The sequence below is a fragment of the Sus scrofa genome, chromosome 15 (genome assembly GCF_054392235.1).
Source record: "Sus scrofa isolate SSC_HxYL_T2T_F1_AM1 chromosome 15, Sscrofa_HxYL_maternal_Yorkshire_Landrace_v2.0, whole genome shotgun sequence".
Classification (NCBI taxonomy): Eukaryota; Metazoa; Chordata; class Mammalia; order Artiodactyla; family Suidae; genus Sus; species Sus scrofa.
In genome coordinates, this window is record NC_139397.1 from 153,734,573 (window position 1) to 153,750,180 (window position 15,608).

The window sequence follows — 15,608 nt, forward strand, 5'->3', positions numbered from 1 at the left end:
TGTCCTCCTCTGGCCTTGGGCCAGCCCCACCCTGGCCAGGCTGAGCCTTTCATCTGGAAGCCAGTTTGGCCCCAGTGCCACGAATGGGGCCCTGCGGGGGTCTGTCACCCCTTGGAGGGGCCCACGGTGGGGAGAGGCCCTGTCGGGAGAGACTCACCAAGCCTCACGGAAAACAATGTTACGCGTGGATTTTTATTTCATTCCCAGCTGCGACTCCCGGTTTCTCCACAGAGGCTTCCAAGCCTCCCAAGGCTGCCCGCCCCGCCACCCTGTGTACCAGCCGGGAGCCCGGAGCTCCGAGGACCCCTGGGGCCAGGCCCACCCCTCACAGCTCCCTGTCAGGCGCTCCGGCCTGGGCCCGGGGAGGACAGAGCTTTGCAGAAAAGGAAGGGAAGGAGCCGGTACCCGGGCCCCTGGCTTCCGCTGGGTCCTTCAGGACGTTGGTGCGGGGGCCTCTGAAGGGCCGGCGACAGCCCACAGGACGAGCGTGTCCAACACCTGCAGCCCACCCCCTCCCGCTGCCAGGCCAGGCTTCTGTCGACGGGGACTCGGCCCTGGCGAGGTTTGGGCTGAGCGAGGAGGAGGATCAGAAAAGAGCATCTTCCGGAACCCGGAGCACGTCCGGCAGACACAGCCCTGCTCTCAGGGGTCGACGCCTGCCAGGCAGGCAGAAGAAATGGGCTGAATGCGGCGGGGGGTGGGGGGGCGCTGCAGGGGCTCTTCCGAGGAGGTGCCATTCGGGCAGAGACCAGAAGGAGGTGACGGGGGAACGTGGGCCAGGGACGCCCTCCCAGACAGCTGCGCGGCCGTGCAAAGGCCCTGTGGCAACTGTGCTTGAACAGCAAGGCAGACGGCGTGGCCGCTGCTGAGAGAACCAAGCTGAGGGCTGGGCGAGCGACGAGAGACAGGCCGGGGGGCAGACAGGGGACTTTTTCTGATGCTAAACCTGCAGGGGCCCCTGCTGAGGGCCCGCCCACCCGAGACTCCTTTGAGACAAAGCAGGCAGGTGTGCCGAGGTCCTGGCCATCGGAGAGCGGGGGCTGGGCCGGGCCACAGACCCGGTGCTTTCTGAGATTGAACAGGTGATGTGAAACTTGGCATCCCTCTCACCAGAGAGTTGCCTGGGTGCCCAGGGTGCTGCCACGGCCCCACTAGCCCAGACCCCTGATCTGGGGTGGCCTCTGCTGGGCTGGCTGGGCTTCCCCCCAAGCCTGTTCCCACATCTCTGGATACTCAGTGAGTAGCCTCTGCAGATGCTTCTGGAACCTGGCAGAGCAGCCACCATGGCAGGAGTAAGAGGGGGTCCCCTTCCTCTGCCCGTCACCCCCATGGACACTGGCCCAGAGCCAGCACGAAGGTCCTGGGCCGGCCGGCTGGCAGGACCAGGGTGGAGCCAGGGACGGGTCCAGACGGTGGTGCCGGGGGTCGCCGGCTGGCAACCCCGCGTAGTTCCTGTCAACTGCTGTGGGCAGAGGGGGAGACCAGGGGGAGCAGGCAGTGGGGGCGGTCTCATCGGGCCTTTGAAGTCCTGGACTCGCCCACCTGGAGGCCTGAGTTGGCACGGACGATGGGCAGAACCTCCCAGTGAGGTTTCCTGCCCCTGGGGAGGGCGGTGGGGACCCGGGCTGAGAGAAGCAGGAGAATGGGGGCGCCGGGCAGAAGGGGTGTGTGGAAGGGGGGAACCGGGAGCTGCCGGCTCCCAAACCCCAGGGACACAGGCTTCGGCTTGGACGGACCCTCCTGTGATTTCGAGCTTGGGTTTGGGTCCTCCAGGCCAGGGGGGTCCTAGGGGCCGGCACCCTGTTCCCTCCACGCCAGCTTCTCACTCGCTCTCCGGGCTCCTCAGATGGAAGCCCCCGGCCGGTTCTGCAGCCGCACGCCAGGCACTACGGGGAAGACGCCCAGGGGTTGTCCAGGGCCTGCACGGGACAGACGAGCTGGCTGTCCCCGTCATGGACTCCCTGCTCCTATACACGCACCCCTGACCCCCCAGTACCCACCTCGGGCCTGGGCTGGGCCCCGGGGTGCTGGGAACTGGGTCGGAGAAGGGGTTGCTCTTGGAAGCCACCCCAGGCCGGGCGTCCTAGGAGGACAGAGTCGGGGGCACGGGGGAGGCCTTGGGGATCAGGCCTGCCGGTGCCTCCGCCAGGGGACCCCAGGGGTCCCCTCCCAGCCCAGGAAAGCAGTTTGTCATCCTCACCGACCCGGGGAGCCTGGCACCTCGCCTCCCACTGGAAAAGCCCAAGCTCATCCCAGTGTGGACGGTGGACAAACGCCCAAGCCATCCGGGTGTTACGGCCACACGCTCAGTGTTACACGCAGCGTATCGTGCAAAAGGTTATCAGCAAAAGAGTAAATACCTGTCTTACGGCTCGAGAAATTAAAAAAAAAAAAAAAAAAAAAAAAGACATCTTTAAAGCAGGAGAATTTAGCTAGAGGAGTCTATGAATAGATTTCTGGGTCTTCACACTTGGATGAAGGAAAAAATAATTGTTCTCCTGAGAGGCCCTCCTGAGACGGGGGTGGCTGTGGGCACCTTACCCCCCTCGCCCACACCACACACGCGCGCGCCCTGGGCTGTCACAGCAGCTTGTGCCCTCCTGGCAGGCTGATGCCCCATCCAGCCACCCCCGAAGCCAAGGCCCTCTAACCCCACTGCCAGCTCCAGGAAGCCCCTGAGGCTGGCTCCTGGCTGGGGTCCCCACCCAGCCCTGTTCCCTGGTTCCTGCTCCCCATGGCCCACGGGGGCTCTGACAGACCAAGGCCAGGCCTCCGGCTGCAGCACAGTGGCCCCTGGGGCAGGTTCGGTGCAGCCGCTCTCAGCCACCCCCCCTCAGCGCTCCGACCCTGGCCAGCCCTGCCTGAGCGTCCTGGCTCTCCCCAAGGTCAGGGACTCCTCTGCAAGGCCACGGCCACACACTGTCCAGCAAGCGTCCAGAGCTGGCCAGGCCCCAAGGATGGGAAGTGGAAGGTGCCCCCACCGCCCGGCAACCCCAGGCTGAGGCCATCTGTGCCAGAACAGGGGTCTGCCCTCCCCCAGGCCAGGGCTGGGAAGGAGGAGCAAGAGGACGCCTGGCACGGAGAGTCCTCTGATGCCAGCTGCACGGCCAGGTCTGGGGCCGTGTGGCCGAGTCGCATTCCTGAGGAGTGATCACCGGTGTCACAGGGGCCGCTCCGCTGACAAATCCACCCCAGACCCTGTCAGGCCCGGAGGGGGCCAGGGTCCCAGGAGGCACTACGGCTGGTGGCCGTCAGTCAGGAGGATCCAGGCCCAGACCTGGCTCTGTGGCCTAAGGCGCCTACGCCCGGGCCCCCCTCCTCAGCCCTGGAGCCCCCGAGAGCCCCAGCTTTCTAGGGGGTCCTTGCCATCCGCGACCCCAGGCCTGCCCCCGAGGGAGAGCCCTGGAGCTGCTGCCATAGGTCCCTTTAAAGGGGCAAACAGTTCTCACCGCTCCGAGGTTGATTTAAACCAGGTTTGTCCTTCTGCTGGAACACGTTCCACCGTCAGACTGAGCCTTCGCTGGTTTAATGGAAAAGGGGCACTCGTGCCCCCGCGAAGCCAGCAAAGCTGATGTACGTACCACCAGCGGACAATGCGGTTTGGCCGAAACTCACTTTTGTGGGGTCTTTGGAATCCGAGCCGCCTGTGCTCTCAGCTGCTCGGTTTGCCCTGCTCTTTCCAAGCTCGGGAAAGCTGCAGAGCCCCCGGGGCACCGAGGGCAGGGCAGGGGCGTCCCAGCCGCCGGGGGCACCCGGGAGGCGGTCCTGGGCCCAGGCCGTCTCCTCTGCGCCTAGACGCCACCCTCAGAGACGTCCCCCGTCCTGCTCCCTGGTCATTTTCTTCTTTTTTCTTTTTTTCCCCAGGCTAGGGGTCCAATCGGAGCTGTAGCCACTGGACTACACCACAGCCACAGCAAGACCGGATCTGAGCTGTGTCTGCAACCTACACCACAGCTCACGGCAACACACAGAGCTTAACACACAGAGCGAGGCCAGGGATTGAACCCACAACCTCATGGCTCCCAATCAGATCCGCTTCCACTGCGCCATGACAGGAACGCCCACCCGGTCTTTTCCAGCCTGGCTGTTAGGGACACAGCTTCGGATACCCCTGCTGCAGGTCCTTGGTGTCCTTACTTGCACCCTGACTTCTCTGGGGTGCACGTCGCAGGGGGTGGGGGACATTGCCAGGACAGAGGGTCTGACTCCATGTTAGAACATCCCCAAGTGACTGCACCAGTTCACACTTGGCTGCAAGCCCCTGTGTGCACACGCTGCAGCTGTGCCGGCCTGAGGCTGTGTCGGGATTCTCGGTGGTTCAACACAAACCTCCCTGAGCACCGCGAGGCCTCCTGTCCCTCTCGCTCTTTAATTTTATGGCGACACCCATGGCACATGGAATTTCCCGGGCCAGGGATCAAATCCGAGCCACAGCCGCAACCTACGCCACAGTGACAACAACCCCAGATCTACACCACAGGGACGGCAACGTCAAATCCTCTATCCACTGAGCCAGGCCAGGAATCAAATCTGCAGCTCCGCAGCCAGCCAAGCCACTCTAGGCAGATCCTTAGCCCACTTCGCCACGGCAGGAACGGCACTTCCGAGGCCTTTCTGTCCCCTTTGCCTGTCGTTTTGTAATTGCTTTGCCAGAGCTCTTTACATATGGTGGACACAGTCTGGTCCATTATGTGTTGCAAATATCTATCTCCATTTTGAGACTTGTCTTCTTCAGGATCTTGGGGCTTTTCCTTCTCTAATCAGTTAATCAGTGACGCCCAGATATTCGGGGCCCGACGCTAAGTGAGAGGACGGGGCGGCCCCTGCCCTGGGGACTCCGCCAAGCAGAGGTGATGCCTGATGGAGCTGAGCCAGGTGCAGAGCAGACAGGTTCCCAGTGGGACCATCCCCGAGGGGGCGAGTCTTGAGGTGGGAGAGCATCACGCAGACGAGGAGGAAAGATTTGGCTGGCGAACAGCGTGCGTGTGGAAGAGCCTCGGGGTTTCCAGGAGGAGCGAGAAGAACCAAGTTCCCCTCTGCATCCCGTCCGCAGCGTGCGGCAGGGGCCCAGACGCACGCACCAGTTTGGGAAGCGCCAAGTGGGCGCCTCAGCCGCCCCCCACCCCCGCCATCCCCGTGAGCTGCCCCAGCTTGGAGCCAGCCAGACAGCAACGCCCGGAAAGGTGAGGAGACAGCGTCAGGTGGGGACAGGCGGCCGTGGGCCTCGGAGAGCCAGTCAGCCGCCCCGGGACCTCGAGCGACCAGGACAGGCCGGGGAGGCGCCCAGGGTGCTGAGGGGCACGTTCCCACCTGGAAACGACCTTTGATTTCAGTAAAACCAAACCATGTTCTTGCCTGGAGTTTTGTCCAGAAAAGCCTCCTTGACTCCCGACGTAGAAAGGTCTTCACTAACGGAATTAACCAGCTGAAACTAGGCCCCCCGTTCAGAGGAGGCCCGATGTTGCCTGCTGCTCAAACGTATGAGCCACGCTGAGCTCTGCATCCGGGGAAGCCCCTCCTTTGCCAGCCAGGATCGCAAATCGGCCACAACGAACACGGAGATAAATTCTGAAAGCACCACTGACGTAAAAGGACTCGGTCATACATGTTCTTTGTGGTCTTGCTTCTTTTCTAAGTAGTATTTTTTACTTAATAAGCTGTGTTGTGAGAGCAGTGTTGAGTGCATCGCCAAACTGAGAGGAAGACACGCGTTCCCGTGGACTTCGGGCCCCGACGCGGGCAGGGCCTCCCCCAGACACGCACCCTTACCCCCGACGGACCAGCACGCTCCCCTCACCGCCCCCGGAGCCCACCGCCTGCATCGGGTTCACTCCGGGTGCAGGACATCCTACGGGTTTGGCCATGACGCCGCGTGTCCCCTGGGAGTCTCATACGGAGTAATGTCCCCGCCCTAAAAGTCCCCTGGGCTCCCCCTTCATGCCTCCCTCCCCCAACCCCGCAACCAAGAGCTTCCAATGACTCCACAGCTTTGCTTCTGCCGAATATCATCTTGTTGGCACCACCCATTTGTGGCCTTTTCAGCCCGGCATCTTGTCACTTAGTTATTACATACATTTAAGTTTCCTCCTTGACTTCCTTTCTTTCTTTTTTTTTTTTTTTTGGCTGTGCCCACAGCGTGTGGACGTCCCCAGGCCAGGGATTGAACCTGAGCCACAGCAGTGACCCAGGCCACTGCAGTGACAACTCTACACTAACCCGCTGCGCCACCGCGAGAGAACTCCCTCCATGCCTTTCCAGGGCCTGAGGCTCCGTTCTCCTTAGGGCCGAGGGAGAGTCCCTTGTCCGGCTGTGTCATGGTTTACTTACCCGTGATGGAGGGACGCCTTGGTGATTTCCAGTCTGGAGGGTGATGAATAAAGCCGCTGTAAGCATCTGTATGCAGGGACCACTCTTTTTTTAAAAAGGCGAAAGACTTGAACAGGCACTCCCACGACAGTGCGTACACAAGTGGAAAAAAGCGCATTTCCATCATTCGTCATCATGGAAACGCAAATTGAAAACCACCACGGTGATTACAAGAATGGCCGGAAGTAAGGGGCCTGACAAAATCCAGGGTTCTCCCGCGTGCAGAGCGTGAGAAGCAGCCGCACGCTTCAGGGGAGAGTGGACACTGGTTTGTAACTTTGGAAAACGGGCAGCATCTTCCCAAGTCAGAAATACACGCATCCTGGGCCCCGCGATTCCATTCCCAGCCAGGCTAGCCGGTGTTCACAGAAAGGCTGGTGCCCGGAGGCAGGGCACCAGTACCCACCACAGCCGTCAGCCCGAACGCACCGCCCTGTCCGTTGACAATGCCACGGGGCAACGCTCCCGGCCAGTATCGCACAGTCCCGCAGTTGGATTCGGCCATGAAAAAGTAAGCCCTCCTGCCCGTAATTACCTGGATGCGACTCACACACAGAATTTGAGCGAGAGGGACCAGACGCAAAAGAGCAGGCGCTACATGGTTTCATTGAGGCCAAGTTCAGGTCCAGACGCAGCTCACTCATGGGAACGGAAGTCAGCAAAGAGGTTCCCTGCCAGGGGGTCGGCGGGGCGGGGATGGGGTTCAGGGGGCCTGTGGGGCTCTGCTGCGTCCTGTACCTTCGTCTGGATGGGGGTTACGTGGGTGTGTTCACTTTTTTAAATGCATCAAGGTGCACGTTTGCAACCTGTAAACTTTTCTTATGTATATCAGTCTTCGGGAAAAAGGTTCCTGAAAACCCTTGCCCATGAGAATGTATGCGCATTCTTTGAAGTTCAGGGGGAGCCTGCCCGCTGCTGCAGGCTCCCCTGGGGTCCACAGCGATGGTGGCAGCCGCTGCACCCAGAAATCATTTGCCGCCAGCAGAGACGGCCTCTCCTGGCCCGGGAGCTGCCTGCGCCTGGACCCCGTGTTTATCGCTGTGTCCTCACCAGGTCCCTGGAGATGAGAGAAGTGAAAGCCTTGGAAGATTTTTCACGCGCCGTTTCGGCTTTTAACAGTCACGGTTTATATCCGCAGAAAGTCAGATACAGAAAAGCAAACTTGGCCTCCAAGGATGAGCCGTTCGAGCTCCACGCGCGGAGGACCCTGGCGACCGATGCATCTCTGTGCCCCGCAGCCGGTTCTCGCCCCAGCGCACGCGACGTCTCCGAGGGGGCTCTGGGCGCCAGCGTCCTGGTGGAGAAGCAGAGCAGCCAGGGAGAGAAGGCTGGGAAGCGGTGACGGGGGTGGTATGGGGCGGGGGGGTGCAATCCAGGCACCTTGGGCAGCAGGGGGCCTCGGGCCTGGGGTCCGTCAGCCTCTGACCACCTGACATCAGATAAACGAGGCTTGGAGTTCCCGCCTTGGCTCAGCGGCTAGTGAACCTGACTAGCATCCATGAGGATGCAGGTTCAATCCCTGGCCTCGCTCAGCGGGTTAAGGATCTGGCATTGCTATGAGCTGTGGTGTAGGTTGCAGACATGGCTCAGATGCCGCGTTTCTGTGGCTGTGGTGTAAGCCGGCAGCTGTAGCTCCGATTGGACCCCTAGCCTGGGAACCTCCATAGGCTGCGGGGCCCTAAAAAGACCAAAAAAGAGAAGAGAAGTGAGGCTCCCTGAGCACCAGGGGCTCTGCCTCCTCTCAGCTCAGACTCCCATCCGCCCACTGCCCCCACACACACCTCCAGAAAGCCACGTGTTGGCTGCCGAGGGTCCGGGCACGGGGAGGCAGGGTCAGCGTGTCCGGCCTGCAGGGCAGCAACCAAGAAGAGCACACACTCGGACCCTGAAAGTCCAGGGGTTGAAGACAAGGGTACCAGGAAGGGCACTGTCCCAGGAGGAGGCCCCTGTGCGGCCTGGAACCGCAGGCAGGCGTCCTCCTCCGCCGGGCGGGTCGCCCTGAGCACAACTGACGGCCTGTGTCCCTTCTCTCTTTCCTGTTTATGTCTCTCCAACTGTGACCCCCTGAGGACAGAGACGGCCCAGCCACCCCTGGGGCCCGGGGCCTGCCAGAGCACAGTGCCCCCTGGACGCGCCCAGACAGATGAGTAAGGGCAGGGAGGGGCCGGCGGCCGGGCCACCCAGCTCTGGCACACCTCTGGGTCACACCGGGCTGCCCTGCGGGTCCTTCCAGGCCACCTCTGGGACAGCAGCCAGGAAAAGCCCAGAGGGCCCAGCTGGACACGTGGGCACCTGGGCCTGGCAGCCGTGCCCCACCCGGCCGTGCCCCTGCGGGCTGCCCTTCAAGGTGGGGTCACCGGTGCGTCTGGGCGGTTCCCAGGCCCAGGGAAGCCCTGGCTCCGTGTGCCCCGGCCCCGGCCTGCAGCCCGGCCCTCTAGGGGCAGGACCAGGTCCAGGGGCCTGGCTGCTCTGGCAGGGGAGGCCCCCCCATCCTCTGGGCCCAGGCCCCAAGGTGCAGCAGGCCAGGGTCAGTTCCACTCAAGGGCACCACGCAGGGCCCCACGTGTGCGTGGCCTGGGGCGACGTTGTTCTGGGAGGAACCCAGAGTCCACCGATTCTGCATGAATCTATTGGGCCAGCAGCGTGCTGGTACACACCCAACCCAGAATGCTCAGAAGGGGTTGGGGACTTGGCCCCGTTTGCCCATCTCTGGGGTCACCGCGGCTGGCGTGGAGAAGGGGGGGTGTGGGCAGTGGCCCCGCTGGGGGCAGAGGGGGGCAGGGTGGTACTCACAGAAGCCTATGATTCGCTGCCCATCCGACCTCTGGCCTCGACCAGCCCCCGGCCCCCGCCACGGAGTGGCACTGGCGCCCCAGTCTGGCCTCCCACACGCGGGTTCTGGGGTTTCTCTAGGCGCAGCCAGGAAGGCCTCCTGGCTCTGCCCTCGCCCCACCTGGGCTTCCCATGTGTCCCAGCTCCAACCCGCAAGCACGTCCTGCTGCAGGAGAAGAACGGGCACTGGGCTCGGCTGGGCCCGGCCTGTTTCCCCTGCCGGAGCTTAGGGGCTGGAAAAGTCTGAAGCCCCGGGCCGGCCTAGAGGGTACCTCGTCCATGCCTCTGCCCCTGTAGCTCTGAGGCCATCATGGGCCTGAAGAAGCAGGTGGCAGCAGGGGACAAAGAGGACTGGGGACTTCAGGCCCACAGTGTCACCCACAAGGGTCCACTCACAAGCAGCATACCGCCGGGGGTGCTGCTGGCCCTGGTCCCAGCACCGGGGTGGCACCGGGTGACTCCAACCAAGCGCTGCGGGTGACAAGGCGAGTCCAGAGATGGGAAGGAGACCCCAACCCTGAAAGGAGAAGCAGCAAAGGAGCTCCTGGAGGGAAGGGGGGCAGGGGCATCCCCAAGAGTAGCCTACGGCCCCTGCCACACGCACAAGGACAGAGGGCAGATCCCACGGCCACAAGCTGCAGGATCCCGCCGACACTGACGTGAAATGTCCAGAAAGGTCACGTGCACAGTGACTGAAAGCAGAGGAGTGGAGGCCGGGCCGGGCCGCGAGGGGCTGCAGCCAGACTTCCGGGTTTCCTTCTGGGGCAAGGGAGACTTTCTGGAACCGGGCAGCGGTGAAGGTTGCCCAACCCTGGGAACAAACTGAAAAGCCACTGATTGCGCAATGAAGATGAGTGAGTGGCTGCGTGTGAATGGAATCTCAACACTTTCTTGGAGTTCCCGCTAAGGCGCATGGGTTAAGGATCCAGCACTGCCACAGCTGCAGCGTAGGTTGCAACTGTAGCTCGGATGGGATCCCTGGCCTGGGAACTCCCATATGCCGCCAGGGCAGTCAAAATAAATAAATAACATCCTAAAACGAAACACCTTTGCCCAAGACCTGGACTCGTCCATTTCACCAAAGATGCCCAGAAGGTCCCATCCGCGCTATCCAGACACACGCGTGACCGTGGGCACTCCCGCCACCAGCTGTCATGGGGTCCCACCTTTTCTGGGCAGCGAGCTGGGAAATACATCTGTTTGAAAAGAAAAAGGGATGAGTTTGTCCTGACATGATTCAAGCCTAATAGTAAGGATTTTTGATCAATCTCTTTTCGATCTGCATTCCTGTCTTTTATGCTAAAAATCTCGGCTCCTATTTACTAAGCTACTGTTTGTGTTTTTCTACAAGAGAAATATAAAAGCATGCATATGCATGATAGTATAAATATTAACATATTACTTGTAACCATTCAGCTAAGATTCCTGTGCAGCTCTGTTATCCTTAGAACAGTCAAGTCATCTGAAATCACAGATAAATGTAAGCTCAGCCTCTCGGTCAGGACATTCGGCTATGCCTTGTATCTGGAGGTTGTGAATAAGAGCCTTGATATCCACGCGTGCGTTTCAAGAGTGATGAATCATAGGACTTTAAAGCAGTCGAGTCCTGGGATCTCAAATGGCTACACTGTACATCTGACAGTTCCTGAGTCATCTGTACCCGCTGAGTCACCGTGTCCCTGATTCCAGAACCCGAGTTGGAAGGGGCCCCAGACGTCATCTCCACTGGAGAAAGACGGACCAGAGGCCTCTGACCCAGGCAGCCCCCACCCTCCTGTGGGCTGCAGCCCAGCCTGAGAAGCAGTGGCCAGGGCGGAGGGGCCGGGGGGGGCACCAGACAGGAAGCCTGAGGACACCTCCTGACCCACAGTCAGCAGACTCCTCTGCAGCCGCCAGGGCCCCAGGCTCTGTGCCCCTTCTGAACACACGAGAGGAGCTTTCGTCCGGCTCAGGGGAAGATGAGGGAGGGCATGAGGCCTGGAAGGCCAGTGGCACCTGTCTGGCCTCTGGGACATGGGCCGCTCCCAGCAGGGCCTGCTGCGACACCGCCCCCAACAGCCTCTCACTCAGCCCACGGGCGGGTTCTCCCTGGGATGGAAGCTGTGACCAAAGGCAGCCAGACCTGCAGGCTTTCCCCAGACTGGCCCCGGCACGGCTGGCGCCATCTGCCCTGGACGGCTCCCGACAGAAGAGGGTTCTGACCTCCGCGACGACACGCAGGGCAAGGAGGTGGCAGAGGGACTGCTGGTTCATCGTGAGGGGAGGACCCGTCTGGCCGCAGCAAGGGGAGGCCCTGGGGCAGGGCCGGCCCAGGGCGCCGAGCAGAGAGCAGACAGCTGACCAGGCGGCCTAAGGCAGGAACTGGGACTGGAGGGAGGGACACCCCTAAGGCCGGATGGGCTCCACTGGGAGCAGGGGATGCCGGGGCCAGTGCCCTGAGCGGGGGAGGCCTGGGGGCCCCCCAGGGAGATGTGCGACCGGGAGGCCTTGGCACCGTGCTGTGCTGGAGGCCATGGGGGAGGGGGGGCCCACCTGGGGGAGGGGCCCCCAAGGGACCAAGTGTGTCCCGGAGGCCAGGCCTGACCACAGGCAGCAGGACTGCCGAGGCCTTGGTGTGGCTGGACAGGTCAAGGACAAGCATCCTAGAGTCCTCAAGGGCCGCAGAGCCCCCCCACTTCTCGGGGGTGCCCTCGGAGCCCCTCCGTCCCCCCGCTGCAGCCGCACAAAGGCAGGAGCGTGGGGAGCAGACACCCTCATTTGATAAGAGTTGGGGTGGGGGACCCACCCAGAGCTGCCCACACCCCTGACTTGGTCTGACGTTGGTGCGTCGTTCTGAGGGCTTAGGGCGGGGGGGCCTGAGGCAGAGCTGCGCCACATTCTCCAGGGAGGGGCCTCGGCTGCAAGTGTGCTGAGCAGCGCGGGGCCAGGGGTGAGACCCCCCCCACACCCCCCGTCGCCAGGAGGCCCTGCAGTCTTCCCCCGCCAGACGCTGGATGAAGGGGCCCACAGGCACAGGAACAGCATCTCTGGGGGACAAGCCTCTCCACGTCCAGGACAAGCCTGAGCATCTGGAGGGACATTCCAGAAGCTTCTGTCCAGCTGTGGCCACTCCAGGAGCTCCCATCGTGGCTCAGTGGTTAACGAATCCGACTAGGAACCATGAGGTTGCGGGTTCAATCCCTGGCCTTGCTCATTGGGTTGGGGATCCCTCGTTGCTATGAGCTGTGGTGTAGGTCCCAGACGTGGCTCAGATCCTGCGTTGCTGTGGCTGTGGTGTAGGCTGGCGGCTCCAGCTCCGATTTGACCCCTAGCCTGGGAACCTCCATATGCCGCGGGTACAGCCCTAGAAAAGGCAAAAAGACAAAAAAAAAAAAAGAAAGAAAGTTAAATTTCAGAGCCTGAGACCACAAAGTGGGAAAGCAGTGCTTCTCCTTTAGCTCAGGGAACTCGCTGCGGTCGGGCTCCCCAGGGCGAGGCTGGCACTGCGAGCAGAGAGGGCCTCCAACAAACCCCTCCCAGCCCCGGCTGCGGACCCCTGCACGTGCAGTGGGCGCTGGGACTCTGGGGTTTCTGGTTTATTCTAGAACCCACACTGAGCAACCAGGGGGCTGCTAAGGCTGGGGGGTCTCCCTGCTCCCCACCAACACTGGCTTCTGCAGCCTTGGGGACTGGGGGCGACGCTTGAGGGGCCTCAACGAGGGTCTTGGGACCCTCAGCGCCTCTGTGGGGACATGCCAGAGTGACCTGGACGCTTCACTGGTGGGCCTGCATCCTCCATGCACAAAAGGGACCCAGTGTGTGCAGAGTCAAGAGGACCCCCGGGGACCCCCAGCCAGCAGCCCCCCAGAACATCTGACACTGCGGCACAAGGAGGCCTCCGCTGCAGTGGACACTGCAAGAACTGCCCTGGGCCCTTCAGGACCCCGGGCGGGGGAAGGAGAAGGGAGGCGCCCTCCACCTCCCCCAGCCCCTCCCCTCCCCCTACACCCCCCCCCTCCCTCTCACCCCCGCCCCCCCGCAGACCCCCACCAGAACCAGGCTCCCAGCTGGCCTGGAGGGAGTGCGGTCCTGTCCAGGGCTCCCTGCGCACAGGCCCCACAGGGCAGCGTCCCCGGCAGGTCCCCGCCAGGCCCGTCCTGGCGAGCGGCCCCCCCGGCCCTGCCCATCCAGGCTCAGAGGCCAGGCGGGCTCTGCGGTCCCTCCACCCACACGCACGGCCAGTCCTCGGAGTTCACGTCTTCAAAGTGAGCACAGGAAATGCCGGCCCGTGGTCCCTCCCTGACGCTGACATCTTGAACCACTTGGCGAATTCCAGCCGCCTCTCTCTCGTGAAGCCCCAGCTCCCCGGGAGCAGCTGCAAGTGGGGAGTGACCAGCCGGACCCACACGGGTCCTGGGCTCCGTCCACCGACGCTGCTGCTCCGTCACCCCTGGGAGAGAACAATGGAGATTAGTGCCAGGCGGCTCGTGTCAGGGTGCCAGTTCCGCTCCTCTGGCTTTTCCAGGCGTCTTGCAGCCACGTTTGAATCACTTTCCTGACAGACAGGAGCAGAGAAACACGCCCAAGGCTGAGCCCTGGAGGGGGACCTGTGGGTGGCCCCAGGGAAAGGGGTGCCCAGGGGGAGGGGGTGCCCAGGGCAGAAGCCTGGCGCCCAGGAGGAGGCAGGTGATGGGAGGTTCAGGGAGCACAGGGCCAGGGCTCCTGAGGGGCCTCAAGGAGCTGGGGGCGAGAAGACAGGCTCCCGAGGTCGGGATCCCCCACAGGGACCAGCTCCTGGGGGACCCGCACCCCTGACACAGGAGAGGAGACAAAGTGAGCAGGGTCCTGAGCGCCCACCTCTCCCGACGCCCCCTCCATGCGGGCAGGACAGCAGGTGGCCCTCCTGCCCCGGCCCTGGCTGCGCCCAGCCGGGGCGGCGACCCGCCCAAGGTGCCTTCCAAGCCTGCGGAGAGGTGGGATCAGCCAGGCTGGGCTCTGCTGGGGCCTCTCTTCAGAGCCATCGTCGACTGTGGGCAGAGGGGGCGGGCAGGGGCTGTGGCGAAAGCTGGGTGTGAGGTTAGCGGTGGAGGTGGGCCTGCATCCTCCATGCACAAAAGGGACCCGGGGTGTGCAGAGTCAAGAGGCCCCCCTGGAACAGCCCTTCACTCACCAGAAGGCTCGCTCAGGCCAGCCACTGGATGGCTCTGAAGCTCGTCTCTGGGATGTGGCTGACAGCGCCTGCTGGCTCTTGGGATCTAGTGCGGACGAAAGGAGCCACCGTGTGCAAAGCCCCGCCCCCCCAGCGGTCATGTCCCGAGCCCCCACAGCCCCCGGAAGCCCCCATCCTGGCCGGCTGCACCCTCTGCATCCCTGTGCTGAGCGGGGCCCTTTGCAGGTGACAATAGCAGCAGTACAGACACTGCGCTGCCCCTGGCCTCCACTCTCGCCCACCCTCAGTATAGAATGCTGGTGTTGGGGGCAGCAAGCAAAGACATTTCCCAGCCCCCTTGCAGCTCGAGGACCCAAGGTGATGAAGGCAATCACGGCCAAGGGCTTCCAGGAGAGCCGCCCAGAGAGGGCTGACTCAGCTCAGAAGGTCCCCCTTGCCCTGGGACCATCCCCTTCCTCCTACCTGGAATGCAGGCACGAAGGACGGGGCCTGAGCAGCCTTCTTGGACCATGAGGCAGCCGTGAGCCTGGAAGGTCTGTGCAGAGGAGGGCAGGGCAGCCCCACAGAGAACCCCGTCCCCTGATGAGACTTTGGAGCTGCCGTACAGCCCCCCAACCCCGGCTGGAGAAAGTCAGCTCCACGTGCAGAGACAGGGCAGGCGGAGCTCTGTGCTAATGGCTGCTTGCAATTTCTGAGGGAGCCTGTGACCGAGAAGCCCTGGCCCCAGGCAGCCACTGCACCCACTTTTCTCTCTTGCACATGTCGTTGCCACAACCACCCAAGAAAGTGGACACCACCCACGGCTTCCGCCAAAGAGGGAGGGAGGTTCAGTCCTCACGGTGCCCATGAGCCACAGCAGGGGAGGGCAGGGGCAGCGCCAGCCCAGGTCTTCGGACTCCAGTGCTTGGCAGAGTGCCTGCCGGGCATAACATGCAGCTAGAGCCGGGGTCCTGGAACCTCGGAGCCCTCCTGACCGGACCACCCCGGCCTCAGACACACTGGCTCCGCGGCTCCAGGCGGACCCTCAGCCTGGGGAACACGCAGGCATGTGAGCATCAGCGGGTGACCGCGGAGGAGCCCCGGGGGATTCTAGGCCTGAGCCTGCGTGACCTCAGCCTCAGTGACCTCTGCAGCTTGAGGGACAGTCTTTCTTCCAGCACCACTCGGATTTGGAAACTTGACGAAGCCCCAGCGCCCAGGGCTCCTCTGTCCGGAGCCTGGCACACGGACAGAGATGCCGCCCCCACGAGATGCTCCTGTC

The 15,608-nt window shown here is 62.7% G+C and overlaps 1 long non-coding RNA gene across 2 annotated transcripts; it reads right to left on the bottom strand.

Annotated features, from left to right (window-relative positions):
* Positions 1-428: 428 nt before the first annotated feature.
* Positions 429-13,132, bottom strand: LOC146396247 (uncharacterized). 2 transcript variants are annotated; one of them, XR_014830316.1, is made up of 4 exons: positions 8,148-13,132; positions 6,328-7,660; positions 2,001-2,083; positions 429-1,919 (listed from the first exon to the last, which is right to left on the bottom strand). It is a non-coding gene; the product is annotated as an uncharacterized LOC146396247 (long non-coding RNA). The 2 variants fall into 2 exon arrangements; XR_014830315.1 differs by having other exon boundaries at positions 6,328-13,132.
* Between the last annotated feature and the right edge of the window lie 2,476 nt (positions 13,133-15,608).